The following is a 19477-nucleotide window of genomic DNA, read 5'->3' as shown; positions in this document are numbered from 1 at the left end:
TAAAAAACGGTGATGGATCAAGCCCAGATCTTTTGACTGGGTAGGAGTGTTCTGCTTAATTCAGATACTCTGTCCATCACCACCCCCTTTTGAATCGTTTTGGCCACCACAAGTGTGGAAGGGTATGCTCAGATGTGAGTCCCTTGCTCACTGCACCATCAGGATTCAAGCAAGCCGGGCTGAAGACGGCTGTAATGCCAGAAACCGGTCCCCGGAAGCTTGTTTCCTTTCCAGTAAAGAATTGGCTTGGTAGTTTGGTTTGCCCTGTTCCCATGATGCACTAGGCCAGGGTCAGACTAATTTGCATGTAGCCAGGTTCAGAACTGGGATGGTGCAGTGAGCTAAAAAACAGTGATGGATCAAGCCCTGATCTTTTGACTGGGTAGGAGTGTTCTGCTTAATTCAGATACTCTGTCCATCACCACCCCCTTTTGAATCGTCCTATCCAGTGGAGGCGCCCCTGTTCCAGGTGGACCCTCTGTGTCCTCACGTCTGGGGGTTTTGGTTGTGTCGAACGAGAGCTGGTGCTGCTTAGGATCAGTACACCCCATCGTGCGGCATGATAGTGCTGTGAAGGAATGGGGGAGTAGTGCATGATTATGCTATGCTTCCAGCAGCCCACAGTTCCTAGACTTCAGTCCCCCCGGTAGAGGCCCTCTTGTTTAATCATTGATGATGTGGCTGTGAGTAGAGCTAACAACAGTGGTTTATTGAGGGGAAGTGCATAAGAACACTAAGGGGCCCATTAGGATGGCGGGCGGATTGCCCCCGCCAGGCTGGTGGTAGCCACCGCGGGCCTGGCGCGGGCAATCCGCCCGCCATCCCAACCAGAATGACCCCCCGCCATATTAGCATGGCTGGGAGGTCCACTTGGCGATATTTGCTTATTTTTACGTCTGCAGTGTGCCTGATACATTTCACTTGTCTTATAGGCAGGCGTTCAAGAGGTGTCTGTATGGAAGTGCCTACTACGTCAGAATTACACTATGGATCAACAGGTCTTTAAAATGATTCAGAGATGAGACAGAATTAGGTGAGAGATCAAGTCATTATGGAGGACAATATACTTTAGGGCTTATTTAAAAGACTCTTGCTCCACTTTTGTGTTACTTTTCCCATGTTGAAAGTGACACAAAAGTGGTGCAAGGGGCTTGCAAATAAGCTTTTTTATTTCTAATGCATTTAATCAGAGGGATTGTATATCTAGGCCGCTCTGCTTACCTGGTGTAAACACTGTGACCAACAGAGTTCCCAACTTGAACTCAGCTTTGGTTCTACACAGCAGAGTGGACAGCAGCGTCCATAACTTTAAAAGAGAAAGAGAAACAATCTGAGAGTGAGTAAAAGAGAGAAAGAGAGAAAAAATGACTTTAAAAGTGTGAGAGAGAGAAAGTTATAGATGGAGCAGTTAATACTGGAGAAAATACTCGTAGCTCACCTTTTGCCTCCGCTGTGTGTCTAAGCATGTGCTGGTTCATAGTGCACCCTCCAGTTTAGTGATCTGAAAGATAGTATATAGAGTTAGTAATAGCATAGTACATGCAACTTCACGCGTATATTTTTGGTTTATTTATTTGTGCACTCAGGAGACTGTACTACATCAAGTTCCACTGTAAGGAGATGTCTGTGCGCTGTTTTTCTTCCAGAGTAGTATATCCCATGCACTCCCACTGCATAGCGGTAAGTTCTCAATATTGCGCATCTAAACTGTTGCACCCCATTGACTCGCAGAGTCCGGAGGTGAGTGTTTTTCGTGGGAAGTCAGAGGCGGATTTAGAAGCTCCTTGCGCCACTTTTCCTATGCTAAAAGTGACACAATAGTGGCACAAGGGGCTTGTACATCTGCCTCTCAAACTGTTGTAACCTATCTATTCTCACTGCCCGGAGGTTATTGTACATTCCTACGCAGTGAAGCTGCTGCATACTACCCACTCTCTCCTTTCACAGATGACATGTTGTTGTTTCGGAAACAAGCTTCTTTGCTCACCTTGTGCCATTGGCTTGATTCAAAGAGGGTGCACTATGTGTCAAAGCAGCCTTATCAGAAGTTGTTACGATGGCCACGCATCATCGCAGAATCCTCGAACGTTGAGCTTTAGAGGTGTTGGGGGGAGACACCAATTTGTGAAACACAACCTGTAAGATAAAAAGGAAGTTAATATTGCCTCATTTCTTTATGAAAGGAGAGAGGAAGTGAGAGAGTGACTACAAAGAATATTCGCAGCTCACCTTTCTGTCACCAGTAAGTTTTTCACCACATGCCGGGACATAATGCACCCTGAAGCTCTACATATAAAAGATGGTAAAAGAAAGAAGTTATGATTAGTGTTTGTTACTATCTTAATGTGAAGTTGAAAAACATCGCACTTTTTTCACATTTTCCCTCTCGCATTTAAAAACAACTATTTGTATAGTTTATATTCCGGACGTTTGACCGATTATAAAAACGTTCCTGCTATTGGAAAAAAAATATATAAATGCAATAACATTCGGTATTTATGACTGCGTTCGTCTAAATCGCTGCGTTTATTTTTGTATCCAGTCTGCTGCAGCCCTTCGTTTCCCTCCGATTCGCACCCAGGCCTCACTGCTCACATTTCCATGGACAAGACACCTTCTACATCATGCAGTCCCGCTCTGCCAGCAAGAAGTCTGACATATGGTGCCGAGTTTTGATATCGGTATGGCTAACGACATACTTGTGCTCCCATCATCATCATCGCAGGTTCCTCACTCGCTCAGTCCTTCCGGTACCACTAACTCAGTGACCAAAGAGGCCATGCATGTAGTGGTGAACCGTTGTACTCGGTGGTTCGGGCCTACATGAGACGTTCGAACCACCAGGACCGGCCATCACAACTCTAAAATGGCATACAGCACGTGAGCCACGTCTTTTTTATTGGTAGGATCACGTGTGTAGTGATGCATGTGCTGGATGCGTGTGGTGTGGGTGTATACCAGGCATGAGGGAATGTGTGTGTGCCATTCTGACAGCTAGACCTGGAACTAAGAAATCACTAGAATGGAAATATGGGCAATGTTTTGTTGTTGTGTTTTCCTGGAAACGTAAGTGGAGTGGGCTGGCCTGACGTATGCCAGTGCTGCTCTAGGCTCTAAACATGATTCCGGAGCTATGGGTGTGGTCCGTTGTGAGCTATATTAGAAATCAAGTGATTCGGGTGTCCGTTTTGTAGTGCTGATGTCACCCGGGTCTTAAAGAAAAATGTGTCATTATATCTGTAAAGTCCGACAACTTTGCCAACTTGGAAGGTACGAGGTATCACTGACTCTATATTCGTTCATAGTTGCATACATAAAAGATGGTGGACATGACACATTTCTGCGATTATGAATGTTCATTGTACATTCAGTGGAGTGTTGTAGCTGTAGTAATACAGGGCTGTGAAAGGTTTAAGTTGTAGTTTTTGGCACATGAAGGGCAGCTAATATATATACGTATGTGGTTATTCAGGTAGACTGTAGAACTTGGTTCTGGAAATTAGTGTTCGAGTCTCGGAGTCCACATCCTTTTACTGTAGAGTAATGACGTAATGTACGCGTGCCTGAAAATGTATTAATGTATTATAAATACGGTGCTCATGTAAATAGCTGATATAGTTTTGGGTTGATTTTGCGCTATATAAATATGCTTTAAAAAAAAAAAGGAGTAGCCCACACTTACTCTCACACGTAAGATGGCTGCATACGCTATGTATAGCACAATATAATGTGGTAGGGCGGAGGGGCAGCATTTTACAAACACAATAAATACACACCCAGATAGATAGTTGGAGTGGGTACGGGCACGTGTGCTCGACTCCATTTTATTACGTTGTTTTTGGTAACAAGTAGAATAGTAATCATGATATCATATACAGATAGTTAATCATAAACGGTTTATTACTTCTGCTGTACAAAGGTTGAAGCATTATATGTGAAATAATACACAGATGATTCTATCATAAAGAGTTCATGAGTTGTGGTGCACCGAGGTAGGGGCAGTTGGTGTGGAGCCTGCAATGATGTGTGGACTAGGCAGATCGCACTGGTAAAAATGTGTTTTGACTATTGAATTTTGCCTTAACAAGGGCACATGGTGATTATTTACGGTGTACTGAGTTAGTGGTACGTCTGGTTTTTATCGTGTGCTCAACCTGCGATGATGCGTGGTCTGAGCGGGCCATACTGAAATCATTCACTGTTGCATACTGGACTATATGAACTTTGAGGGGGAAAAAAAACTAGCATTGATAGTTATCAATTGCTGTGCAAACTATGTGTACTGATTGCTCCTCATAACAAATTAAACGATTACACTTCACGCAGTGCATTCTAACTTTCACAAATTGGGGACGTATGTCTGGTGGCGATGTTGAAGGTGATATCCCAGAGGTACTTGGTATTGCCGGTGGTGGAGGTACATTTTGGTGCAATCTTCTACATTCTTTGTTATCATAGTTCACAGGATCGATTGAAGGTGCTTGCGCATACTAGCAGTGCAACAGCACTATCTTTTTCTCTGCTTTAAATAAATTGAGGCTGAATTTAATGCTGCCTGTAGTGTAAATCAAAAGGTAAATTCAAGTTGTGAACCCTACTGTGCACAGTGTACATGGAAGCTAGTAGTCAGTACAGTTATAGAACAATCACTTATTTTAACAAAATCTGAATACATACAGTATAATTGTGTCTGCATTAAATAAATCAAGGTTGAATTCCCTACTGTCTATAGTGTAGATTCAAAGGTGAATTTAAGTTGTAAACCCTGCTGTCCGCAGTGTACATCTTAGGGTGGAATGCATCATCTGCAATTATAGAAGTGGAAGATCGAACATATTTGCAGCGTGCATTTTAATATTCAACTAAATCTATAAGTGATGTAACATTTTTTTTGAAGGAAGCATACTAAAGGGATATTGTGTAGGGTGTGATAGGTGTTATACTTAGTTTGGTTTCCACTGAGTTAGTGGTACCTAAAACAACAAGGTTCTGTGGAGCCTGCGATGATGTGTGAACTGGGCAGGCCGTACTGATAGTAATGTTTTTTGTCTTGTGAATTCAAGCTTAGTAAGGCCAAGTGGCGATTTTGTGTAGGTTTGATGGACGGACCTTTATTTGGTACTGCACTTTATACATAATGAATGAAGAATCAGTTAAATTCTGCCTGAATACGGCCATGTGGTGATGAATTATGGTGCACTGAGTTAGTAGTACCTTTGGGACTGAGCATGTACGTAACCTGCGATGATGCGAGGTCCGGATAGGCCGCACTGGGCATAATGTTTTTTTACCACAGAATTTTGCCTTAATAAAGCCTCTTGGTGATTATTTACGGTGTACTGAGTTAGTGATACGTCTGATGTTTAGCATGTGCTCACCCTGCGATGATGCGTGGTCTGAACGGGCTGCACTCAAAGCATTGACTGTTGCATACTGGACTGTATGTACTTTGAGGAGGAAAAAAGTGCCATTGATGGTTATGCATTCTTCAGCAAGAAAATTATCAGAATCCGATGATTCTTGCAGTGGTGTATCCATTTTTGTCTCCAAAAAAGAAATTCAGGTTTCCAATGAAGAAAAAGTGAGGTTCAAATTGTGACCTCTGCTATCCTATTAACTGGTTTTATTAACACCTGGTATCTGTATGGTGGCTGTTTTATGGATATTACTGTTTTTAATTGAATTTTATATTAATTTATTGTATTTTTAAAATCCTGTATGTCCAACATTGGATCATATCTTGGGGATCTTGTACTTCTAAGGATGAATTTTAACGGTTTGTGGTTATTGTTTTAAATGTAAATGTCTTTTATGATTATGAAATCGAATAAAGACTATTTGAATTGATCTCTGCTATCCACAGTGTAGACTATCATTAAGTGTACCTTTGCACTTACAGCGTGAAATTTATATTCAAGTAAATCTATAAGTGATATACAAAAAGTTGTTAAAGGAAGCATAATAAAGGTATATTGTATAGGTTTTTATAAATGTTATACTTAGTGTGGTATTGTATTCTGCAATTAATAAATCAACAGTGTAATTAATTGTGAGCTCTGATGACCGCAGTGTAGGCAGAAGGCAGCGGTTAGCAAGAGCCCTCGACCAGGTGGCATTAATTAGAGCTGCACAGTATTGGTAATTTAGTGTGTGTGCAGGCAGCGATGATAATTGGTGCAAAGATTTAGTGGCACCTGAAGCAACAAAGCTTTGTGGAAAACTGCGATGATCCGTGCTCCGAGCAGGAGGCACTGGTATCCAAGGGGCATATTACCAACAACTAGCGATAATTTTTGTCTCTAACTTGTTTAGAGACAAAAATTATCGCCGCACATCGGCGATTTTTATCGCAGATAAACCTTGCTATTAGCAAGGTTTATCGCAAATGCGATAAAAAACGGCCGCAATGCATGAATATCGCTGAAAAGTCAGCGATATTCATGCATTATCGAGCAAATGCTCTTAGCCATGTTATCCACCTCCCATTGGATAACATGGTGAAGAACTGCTCAGGGCAGGTGTTAGCTTTTGGAGATATTCGCGCTTAGCGCGAATATCTCCAAAAGTTGGTAATAGGAGATAGCGATGTTAGTGACTGTTTCCAGTCGCTAACATCTTGGCACGCCCACTTTGCATGTCATTAGTGATAAATATCACTGACATGCAAAGTGGGGCCCAAGATGGTCGCTATCTCCTATTAGCTGTCACTAACTGGTGTTAGCGACAGCTTGGTAATAGGGAGATAATTTTATCTCCGCTTTCTTGGCTTTTAAAGCCAAAAAAGCGGAGATAAACCCCCTTGATAATATACCCCAAAGTCTTTAAAATCATTTCTAATAAATATTGGTTGTCCTTTCATGGGAGTAAGTTGCAGTAGATCTCCAAAAACTATGATATATTTTCTTCCAAATAAGACAATCTGACTCAATACGGTCACATGGTGATGCTTTTTGGTGCACTGAGTTAGTAGTACCTTTGGCGCGGAGCTTGTACGTACCCTGCGATAATGAGTGGTAAAGGGGGGGCCACATTCTGACCAATGTCTTTTCTCTATTGAATTCTGCTTGAATACGGCCACATGGCGATGAATTAGGGTGTAGTGAGTTACTGGTACCTTTGGCACTAAGCGTGTATGTAACCTGCGATGATGCGTAGTCCGGGCAGGCCACACTGTGAGTAATGTTTTTTGCCTAGTGAATTCTTTCTTAATAAGGTCACGGGGAGATGACTTGTGGTGCAGTGAGTTAGTGGTACCTAAAGAACTCAGCGTGTGCGCACCCTGCGATGATTCGTGTTTCGGGCGGGACGCACTGGTACAATGTCTCTTGGCTATTGGAATGCGTCACATGCAATTGCCATTCCCCTGAATCGTGAGCCCTCACAATGTAGATCAAAGGCAGTTGTCAGCACAGATATCGACGAATGATTTTTGTGAATTATGTAAAAAAAATCTGAACACATACAGTAGAATTGTCTCTGCATTAGATAAATCAAGGCTGAATTCCCTACTTTCCGTAGTGTAGATGGAAAGCTGAATTCAAGTTGTGAACCCTGCTGTCCTCAGTGTACATTTATGGCATTAGTCCACAGAAACATCGACAAATGTTTTTTTCACATACGTTAACAAAATCTGACTACACAGTAGAATTGTCCCTGCCTTAAATAAATCGAGAATTAATTCAATGTTGTCTGTAGTTTTTAACCGCTTCTGGTATCAAGTTGTGAACTCTGTTGATCGCAGTGTACACTTGAAGGTAGTACTTAGTACAGACATTGATGAACATTTTTTGTGGCATCCATTAACAAAATTGACTCTGCCGTACATAAATCTAGGCTAACTTGAATGCTGTCTGTAATTGTCTCTGCATTAAATAAATGAAGGCTGAATTTTCTACTGTTCAAACTTTAAAAAAATCTGAGGACATAGTACAATTGTCTCTGGTTTAAATAAATCGAGACTGAATTCAATGTTTTCTGTAGTGCTGATTCGTAACTGGTATCAAGTTGTCAATTCTACTGACCACAAAATAGATTGAATGGCAGTACTCAGCACAGATACCAACAACAAATTTGGATCCAAAGTTGAATTCAAGTTGTAAACCCTGCTCTCCGCAGTGCCAATGGAAAGCACTAGTCGATACAGACATAAGTCTGCTGTGGTGTGGTGCTGAGTTCGCAATGGGCCTGTATCGAAAAGGCACGCAGTCATGGCAGCAGCAACGTGGCAGGGTGCGAACCTTCGCTGTGGGCCAGTCTCTTCTCTTTGCAGAAGTGAACCATGCCCAAGGCGTAGCCTAATTATTTATAGTCTTACGTTGATGTTGTTTTTTCGTTGGACTAGCCCACTCCGCTTCTGTTTCAAAGGGGGGGGCGGTGAACACAGCTACATGACCAAAATATTCCCCAGTGTCTGAGATAATATGGTTGAGTTCACTATTCAGCACACTATTCAGTATCAATTAGGCCTGGGCGGTAAATTCTGTTTCGCTTGCGGAATTTGCAGAATTTGGGTAATTTCGCGTTCCACAGAGAACGCGAAATTGCCCAAAATTCTGCATTCCGCGACTTCGCGACATTCTTTGCTTGTTCGCATTCTCAAATGCGAGTTCGCAAGATATTTCTGTCCGAGCACGCAACCAGCGATTGCGAACAGTAAAAAAGCATCACGAACAAGCAATTCCGCGTGTTCGCGGAATTTCTGCATGTTCGCGGAGATTTTTTACCGTTTCGCGGAGATTTGCGTAACGCGATTACGCAAATTCTGCCCCTAGTATCAATGGTATATCTAGACACTGAAAAGTTGTTGATTCCTATAGTGAATTGTGTATAGTATTTTACCGGTAATCCTAGCGTTGTGCACATTATTGTTGATGTTCGAGTTCTTTCCTTTATACATACTTGGTTGCCACATCTCTGTAGATTGAGCTAGTGTACTGTTGAGGGGATATATTATTTTGGAAAGGTCCGTTGTCCTGTTTTGCGCTGCCTCTGAGGTAGTAGTGAGGAGGGGTCCTTGGAGGTGGTTATGGTGGTTGTGGTGCTGGGTATTGTGATTTTGTTGGGTGTCGGAAGTGTATAATTAGAACCTCTATCACATATTGCTCTTTAAACATGGATGTGAGTTGGATGTAATTCACACAGTTAAAATTCGACGTTCTTAGAGTAGTTAAATGTTGATGTTAATTTGTTAGTGGTAAGTGGAACTATTGCCTGATATTTTAGGTACCATTGCAGATTTGGTTTCTTGTTGAAAATATGGGGTAGTGGTCAACATTATAAGAAGGAATTGTCATTTAAATAACCTTTGAAATTCACTGAAAAAAGCATAGGTTTCAGGCAGGTTATAGTTAGGAATTATCATTTAAAAAACCTTTGAAATTCACTGTAAAAACCATAGATTTCAAGTAAGCCTGGGCGTAGTTTGCGTAACAGCACTCCATGTAGCTTCACGTAGTTTACTTTAAGCGTAGTGCACGTAGTCTGCGTCGCGTAGTTGAAAACACTGTGTACTTGTTTGTACTGTGCTAAAATTGCAAAATAATTGCAAAAAGCTTCCTGTACATGACCAGATATGAGAAAATAATATTTTTTATCTTTATATGCTAAAGTGCATATAGTACTTTCACAAAAGTGAAACTGAAAAATTGGCAAGCAGTGGGAGATGTGATGATTTTGGGATCCTCCCTAAACTAGGGAGAGTACCAAACAGATGCCTTGAAAACATAAAAGCACATCTTATTGAACAATTTAGTTGTGGTCCCATCCTCTTAGGACAAACCCAAACACAGTTATTGGCAAAAAAACATTCCCAACCAAAGGCCCTGCAAAGCATTATGGGATGAGATTAGCAGTGGGCAGTGAATATTATATAGTATACAATATCAAAAGAATTCTACAAAGAGCTGCAGTTCCACTGGTCGTCCCTAGATGTCCCTCACGAGTCAAATGCAAATGCTTGATAAAAGGGTTTCAATGGTTTTGCATTTCACTCGTGAGGGACATCTAGGGAAGACCAGTGGAACTGCAGCTTGATGTAAGAATAATTTCAATGCTTTGCATTTGACTTGTGAGGGACATCTAGGGACGACCAGTGGAACTGCAGCTCTTTGTGGAATTATTTTGATATTGGATACTATAATATTCACTGCCACTGCTAATCTTGTCCCATAATGCTTTGCAGGGCCTTTGGTTGGGATTGTTTTTTGCCAATAACTGTGCTTGGGGTGGTCCTAAAATGATGGGATCACCACTGAAGTTCAACAAAATGTGCCTTTTGTTTCTGCTCTTTGTGTTCAAGGCATCTGCTTGGTGCTCCCCCTAGGTTAGGGGGGGCACCAAAATCATCAGCTCTCTCATTACCTGATGGTTTCAGTGTAAAAGATCATTTTTGAGAATTGGTTTAATGCTGGTAAGCATGTAAAATTGCTTTCCAAAGCATCTGAGAATATTGATGCTACGCTATGTGATTAAGCACAGCACAGTTTGGTACTGTTTTGGTACTGTACTACGTGCAATTTGCGAAGTGCGAATTAGTACAAACTTTGCATACTCCGTCAGCATAGCAAAGTTTTAAGCCCAGGGTTAGTTTCCAGCAGGTTTGAGTCAGGAATTAGCATTTAAAAACTTTAGAAGTTCACTGAAAAAAACATAGGCTTTAGGGGTGTTATAGTTAGCTGGACTTTTCACTCATACAAAACCATTGAAATGCCTCCGTTATAGTTAGTTGTACTAACTGGAACTCTCGCGCCCGCAATCCACTGGTGGTGATGTTACATATTACATCATTCATGACATGGTCAGTGACATCACCGATGACATCATCCACGTGACAATCAGATACACCTGATCATACACTACTATAATCTTTCATCACTCACTGTACAATACAGAGTACCATATTTGAATCCATTGACACACCAATACAAGTATCTAAAAACTCACTCAGTGATTCCTAGATCTACACAAACATCTAATCAATTACCTATAGATTCACTCATACATGCTGTCAATGATCAATAGAACACTATCAAATATACTTATACACCTATATTGATATTACACACCAGCACACATCCTATTTACTTATGCAGTCATCCTACTCAATTATGCAAACAATGGATCATACTTATATTTACTCAGCTACACTCTTATACAAACACCACTTCATTTTTTCATATAGATAGTAACTCATACTTAGTGTGTTATAAAATCACTATTACAAGTATAGAGTTATCCATACAGTCACTGATACAAACACTGATTCTAATGTATACTTATTTATATACAACAAATATCACATACACTTCCTTTTATTATTCTAGTTTGTTGGACATGTACCATTGAGAGATATATTTGCTCATCAGCACATCCATATACATATTCACTCACTCAAACAACTATTATAACATGTAGTCTTAATGTCATATACCTACTGAATCAACTATTGACACATCTTTGGGCAGTCACACACCCCCCACCGAACCACACACACATTCACTCTCCCATACAAATAATCAGTTAACTAATCAATAACTAATATAGACTTTTACGTAGAGTAACCAAATGGTGCAGCAGTTTACACAACAACTGAGAAAGTAATATAGATATTCACACAGTTTAGTCACTATCCAATATATTAAGTGAGACACTGTAAATTAGTCACGTAAACAGTCAATCACACTGCTACTAAATCCTCCATCCAGACACTTATACATCCACTCATTCTTCAATGCAGATTGCTATATATATAATACAAACTTAAATATTGAACCAAACCACATTCACTGGATGATGTCATCAGTGATGTCATCAGTGACGTCATCAGTGATGTCATCAGTGACGTCATTTGAGATGTCATCAGTGTCATCAGTGACCACTGCGCCTGTCCTAGGCCTGGTCGCCCCCTCCTGCTCCCGCTGACGCCGACTGCCTCCCCAGCGACCCAGCCACCGCTGAGCCGGCCGCTCGCACTCACTTTCCCGCCGCTGCCTCCCTGTGGCCCCGCCCCCCGCCGCCCATTCGCCGCCCCGCTCCCGCCACTAGCTGACCCGCCCTCCCGGCTCCTTACTTAAGGGGACCGCGGACAGCCTTCTACAGTGACCACTGCGCCTGTCCTAGGCCTGGTCGCCCCCTCCTGCTCCCGCTGATGCCGTCTGCCTCCCGAGCGACCCAGCCACCGCTGAGCCGGCCGCTCGCACTCACTTTCCCGCCGCTGCCTCCCTGCGGCCCCGCCACCCCCACCCATTCGCCGCCCCGCTCCCACCACCCAGCTGACCCGCCCTCCCAGCTCCTTACTTATGACGCCCACTCCCACGCGCAGCGTTGACGCGCAGCGGGCGCGCCGATTGTGCGCCGAAGGTGCACCAAAGGTAAGCCCGTCTGCGCCCGTCCGCGCCTGGACCGCGCCCAGCACCAGGACCCCTGACCCCCAACGATGCCAGCCCACACGACGGACCTACGACACCGCCACCCTCATCGCACTCAAACCCGACCGTAACAGAGCCTGCCACCGAGCCACCCCGAGACGCATCCACGGACCCTTCACCTGCCAAGCCTGCAAGTTCACCTGCCACCGGACCTGCACCGCACCCACCAAGCCGAGCACCAACAACAGCCACCTCAAGTGCATCCTGCTCAACACCCGCTCCGTCCACAGACACGCCATCAAACTTTGGAACCTGCTCGACACAACTTCACCAGACGTCGCCTTCCTCACAGAAACCTGGATGAACGCCTCCTCTGCACCCGACATCGCCATCGCCATCCCAGACAGATACAAGATCACCCGGAGGGACCGCGTCAACCAGACTGGAGGAGGCATCGCCATCGTACACAAGAACACAATCCGCATCACGACCAACTCCGACGACACCTTCAACGCCGCTGAACACCTTCACTTCCAGATACACACCGACCCCAAGACGACCCTCAGAGGCACCCTCGTCTACAGACCCCCGGGACCACGCACACAATTCAGCGAAGACATCACGGACTTCATCAGCCCGCACGCCCTCCCCTACGCTGACTACATCCTCCTAGGGGACCTCAACTTCCACCTGGAGAACAACAAGGACCGCAACACCGCCGCCCTGCTGGACAACCTCGCCAACCTCAGACTCAAGCAACTGGTCAACACCCCCACCCACTACGCCGGCCACACGCTTGATCCCGTCTTCTCATCCAGCAAGCACATCACCTTCAGCCACTCTGCCGGACTTCACTGGACCGACCACAGCTGCGTCCACTTCAGTTTCAGAAGAACCACGACCCACCACCACCCGCAACAGATTCCTCGCCGGAGCTGGAGCAAGATCACTGCAGAGCAGCTCACCGCCTCCCTCAGCCAGAACCCTCCCGCCAGCACTAAGGACCCCAACGAAGCAGCCCGTAACTTCACGCAGTGGCTGACCGCCTGCGCCGACGACCTCGCACCATTGAAGAACCCTCCCAGCAGACCCAGAAGCAAGAAAGCCTCCTGGTTCACCGACGAACTCAAGGACTCCAAGAAGAACTGGCGCCCCCTCGAGAAGGCCTGGCTCCTCGACCAGACCACAGACAACATGACCGCCCTCAAACAAGCCACCCGCAAGCACCACCAGCTTATCCGCACCACCAATAAGACATCACTGAAAGAACGACTGGACAACAACGCCCACGACAGCAAGGAACTCTTCAGCATCGTCAAGGAGTTCTCCAACCCCAGCACCGGCAACAACGACATCAGTCCTTCACAAGATCTCTGCGACTCTCTCGCCTCGTTCTTCCACCGCAAGATCGCCAACATCCACAACAGCTTCGGCGCACCATCCACGCACCCAACCGTAGAACCAACGCCCCCCACCACAACCCTCCGCACCTGGACCACGGTGACCACCGAAGACACAGCCCGCACGATAAACACCATCCACTCTGGATCTCCGACCGGCCCCTGCCCCCACCACGTCTTCAACAAGGCCGACTCCACCATCGCACCCCAACTCCGGAACATCATCAACACCTCTTTCAACACCACCACCTTCCCGGAGAGCTGGAAGCATGCCGAGCTCAGCGCCCTACTGAAGAAACCAACAGCGGACCCCACTGACCTCAAGAACTTCCGCCCCATCTCGCTCCTCCCTTTTCCTGCCAAAGTCATCGAGAAGACCGTAAACAGACAGCTTGCCGCCTTCCTCGAGACGAACGGATCCCTTGACCCCTCACAGTCCGGTTTCCGAGCTAACCACAGCACCGAGACCGCCCTCATCGCAACCACCGACGACATCAGAACCCTGCACGACAATGGGGAAACAGCGGCCCTCATCCTCCTGGACCTCTCTGCAGCGTTCGACACTTTCTGCCACCGCACCCTAGTTCAACGCCTCAGCAACATCGGTATCCAAGACAAGGCACTGGAGTGGATCATCTCGTTCCTCGCCGGAAGAACACAGAGAGTCCGCCTCCCCCCGTTTCGATCCGAGGCCACCGAAGTCATCTGCGGCGTACCGCAAGGATCATCACTCAGCCCCACCCTCTTCAACGTCTACATGGAACCTCTTTCAGCCATCGCACGCCAACACAACCTCAACATCATCTCCTACGCCGACGACACCCAACTGATCCTCTCCCTCACCAGAGACCCCGCCACCGCCAGAACCAGCCTAAACGAAGGGATGAAGGACGTCGCCGAGTGGATGAAGAACAGCCGCCTGAAACTGAACTCAGACAAGACGGAAGTCCTCATCCTGGGACCATCGCCCTCTGCCTGGGACGACTCCTGGTGGCCCCCCGCCCTGGGCGCCAATCCCAAGCCAACAGACCACGCACGCACCCTGGGCTTCATCCTGGACTCCTCCCTCTCAATGACCAGACAAGTCAACGCCGTCTCCTCATCATGCTTCAACACCCTACGCATGCCCTGCAAGATCTTCCGATGGATCCCGACCAAAACCAGGAAGACGGTCACCCATGCACTCGTCACCAGCCGACTGGACTACGGAAACACCCTCTACGCCGGAACCACAGCCAAGCTACAGAAAAGACTCCAACGCATTCAGAACGCCTCCGCCCGACTCATCCTGGACATCCCCCGACGCAGCCACATCTCCGGCCACCTGAGGGACTTGCACTGGCTCCCCGTCAGCAAGAGGATCACGTTCAGGCTCCTTACCCACGCACACAAGTCTCTCCACGACCTGGGCCCCAAGTACCTCAACGACCGCCTGACCTTCTACACGCCCACCCGGCAGCTACGTTCTACTAGCCTCGCCCTCGCCGCCGTACCACGCATCTGAAGAGCCACCGCCGGAGGAAGATCCTTCTCCTACCTGGCGGCCAAGACATGGAACTCCCTCCCCATCCACCTTCGGCTGACCCAGGACCATCTCGCCTTCAGGAGACAACTCAAGACCTGGCTGTTCGAGCAGTAGCGAACCCCTTCCCCCAAGCGCTTTGAGACCCTTCCGGGTGAGTAGTGCGCTATACAAATGCTATGATTGATTGATTGATTGATGTCACTGACCATGTCATGAATGATGTAATATGTGACATCATCACCAGTGGATTGCGGGCGCGAGAGTTACAGTTAGTACAACTAACTATAACGGAGTAATTTCAATAGTTTTGTATGAGTGAAATGTCCAGCTAACTATAACACCCCTTAAACCTATGGGGCCTCATTTATGTGGCCTTGCGTGAGTTTTGCGCTTCCGATGCGTCACTTATTGTGACGCATCGGCGGCGTAAAACATGCGTCTTGTTGCGCACTATTTACAAAGTGACGCATCTAAGCAGATGCGTCACTTTGTAAACCCCTGCGCTACATTATACCTGCGTCAGGTATAATGTATGCAGAGGGGGCGTTCCCCCGCAAGAAGCCTCTTAATAGTGACGCAGTGAAATCTATGAGATTTCACTGCGTCACTTTTAGGACGCTGTTGCGTCAAAACCTTGCGCCTGCCTCACAGCAGGCGTAAGACTGACGCAAGCCCTTTCACATGGGGCTTTCCCCATGTGAAAGGACGCATTGCTGGAGTTGCGTCACTTTTGTGACACACCCCAGCAATGCGTGACTTTTGCGCTTACAGATACGTCAGAAATACTGACGTATCTGTAACTCCTTGCGACATGGTGCGTCATATTATAAATATGACGCATCAATCATGTCGCAGGGAAAGCGCAGTGAAAAGTGACGCATCGCTGTTTTCACGCAGCGATGCGTCACTTTTCATAAATAAGGCCCATGGTTTTTTTCAGTGAATATACATATACATGGAGCTAATAGCTTCATACCACTGACTTTTCATTATTCTAAGAAGCATAGCAGCTTTTTAACGCACTGCAGTATTTACCACGTTTTCATTGCACCTGTGCTGAAAACTCTTTTAGGCCAGAGGGACAATATATTTCCATGCAGAAATAATCTATTAAACCATAACAAACCAAGCGTCTTCGGCAATATCCATATCCACCTTTAATGTCGGTACTGTAGCATATTATGGCATGTTATGCTGCTTACAGAGCAGACCATGACGATAAACTCTATTCCGGATGAGAAGAGTGATCTATTGCTGACAGAAAACCTACAAGGCTGACCCTTTCTTGAACCAAGGATAACAGCGAGTCACATTCGGTTTAGAAATAGTGAAGTGTTTGCATGGAATCCTTCCGTATGCATTAGCAAATAGGTAAAAGCGCAGGAAAACTGAAATCATTCAGCATACAGCGATATTAAAAGTTATTTTAGCTATATAATCCCATATTGAGGCACCACTAAACTGGTTGACTGAATTTCCAACGAAAAAATAATTTCCGACTCAAAAGTTAACATTTTAAGATACGAAAAAAAAAGAAACGACAATTTCTCTTAGCGAGGAGATGGCTAAGGTGTGTCAGAGGATGGGGAAAAACAATATAAATTCAAATACACAATGGGAGCATTAAATATGAATGCATAATGTCAAATATTAGCATCTTTCCGCTGGCTTCTAGCGCTGTTACCCTCACTCTGACACATTGGTCTCCGGTGGAGAGGAATCAGCAGCAGTATTTTTATCCTATTCCTGACAGATGTGCTTCCATCTCAAACTAATTGCTGGCAAAGTGTGATGACGTTTACGGTCTCACAATTTTTTTGCCATCCTTTTGCAATAATAAAATTCATATATTTTACTAAACTTTGTTGACAGGACAATGTAAATGAGAAAAGTCTGACATCCAACAGCTAATAGCCTCTATTTGTGACAATACACCTGGATACAAAGGCATCTGCAATGTAAATGGACATACCGAGGATTTATGGGCCGCATTTGCCAAATCATGTGTAGCGCGCACCAATTCCAAGTTACACCTAGTTGCAGTATTTAGTAAATGATCAGATTTTCATGAGCATAACTTAAACATGAGAAAAAACATGGCTGTGTGGACGCTATTTATCAAGGCTAACTACTATGCATGTTTTGCAATCTCTTTTTGTGTAACTAAAATGAGCATACCATTTATTGTTAAGGGTCTGAGATGTAACTACATTACCGAATTCCCCTTTTCTTCAATTAATTACTCCAAAGATTTTTCCATCTCCTATCCATTTGCTTCTAACTCACTGTTCAAACTGGGATTGAGCTGCCTTGAACACACCACCTGTAAATTATTTGTGGACAATCATAACACATAGGCTGCGAAATACTTCAATAATGTCTCCAGCACACGCTGGACATGAAGGTTAGCTACACTAATTGAACACACTTTCTGATATACATATAATTCTGTAATGGCCAACATCATTTCTCCCTTGTCCGGAGTGTGTCTCCCGTGAACATCTGGTGCATTGGCAGTAAATTCCAAATCAAATTGGCTTCCGTTTGCGAACTCAAAATAAACATTCAATATGAACATACAATGTGCATTTAATGTATTTGATCTCAGTAAGATAAAGCACCAAAAGATGGTGGCGGACACCATAATCTATTACACTCATGCCTTTACACAAAGACAAATTGTGTACAATGGCCCATTGGTAATATCTATGAACATTCTCTGCTCATGAAAACCACTTCTGACATGCTACCACATAAACAGTCCACACCTCATGAACACATTTAACATCTGTCTATTTTGAAAGCTAATCAACCATAACTATGTACAATTTCCCAGAGCAAAATACGACAGACCACTGAGGACTCCACCCTGTCTATTTCCCCCAATGCCATTTGTGCCACACCGCCTGAACCCCACCGCTATCCAGCATCCTTCTACCATGAACCGCTGCCACCAAGATTTCTCCTCCCTCATTAGGCATTTGCTTATTGTAATGCTTTACAGTCACGTGTATGGAAAGATGTAATTCATGCATCCTCAAAATTGACAAATGTGAATACTTGTTGGCACATGTAATATCATGTGTTTGTAAAAATCAATACAAACATGTTTAAAAAAACTATATAAAACTTAGTAAAACTTTTCTGGCAACCATGTGGCCCAGTAATACCCAGTTAAACTCTTTAACATGCTCTTTGGGGGATTTCAGCTGCCACTACTGGTATTTTCTTGCTCACCTGTGCCTTGACACTTAAAGCACAAGGAATGCAGTTCCAAATATGGCCATTGATCTCTCTGTCCTTACTGGGCTACAATACCTTTGAACGACCCCTCTTTTTAAAGGCTGAAATGGCAGCACAACATTTGTGCAATTATTCAATTAACTTTGCCCTTAATTTATTTTTTACAACTAATCTGTCCAAACTGCTGATCCTATCACACCATCTTGATCTGATCGGCCAGCCCAAATTATAAAATAATTCTCAAAACGTTTTATTATATCCTAATCTAGATGTAATGCATTTTTTCACTAGTGTCACTGTTACCTGTTGCTCAGCCAGTGTGAGTGATGTAATGTATTGTTGGTGAGTGCCTAGCCTGAGAGAGTGTCAGTTGGAGAGAGTGGATGCTGCTCCTGATGGGGCAAATTCATTCATATTATAATCTGTAACCTGTAACTAAGAGTTATCTTCTTTGATAAGACATCATCTGTTAACCTACGTGGCCTGCCTTTCAAGGAGATATCTTTATTTGTAACACTGGTGTCAATGATGGGACTTACATGTGAAAAGGGAGTGGAGAGGAAGATACATTCTACAAGAACCAAAGAGGAAGAGAGAGTTAAGTTTAAGAAGAAAAGAGAAACAAAAACAGAATTGCCCTGAAGGCCCCACCAGTGTATTTTCTACCATATAGTCTGAAATCAACAAAAGTTGAAGGGAGTGTGACCTCTTTCACTTCAAGGCCTACTGTTTAATCTACTAGGTGTGCAGTTGGATTGTTGCCGGTGCTTACGAGGTGTGCAGTTGGATTGTACTGCACATGCGGGTCAGACTGGTAAAGAGCATAACGGCAGTGTGTGGTGACATTGACGTTCGAGGGTTAAGGGCGAGTCCCCCTAAATTTCGCTGTAGCAACAGATGTGCAGGCGTTGTGAGCATGTGACTGTTGAGTCGCGGTGTTGTTA

Source organism: Lissotriton helveticus, chromosome 4_1, assembly GCF_964261635.1.
Source record: "Lissotriton helveticus chromosome 4_1, aLisHel1.1, whole genome shotgun sequence".
Lineage (NCBI taxonomy): Eukaryota > Metazoa > Chordata > Amphibia > Caudata > Salamandridae > Lissotriton > Lissotriton helveticus.
This window is presented reverse-complemented; position numbering follows the sequence as displayed.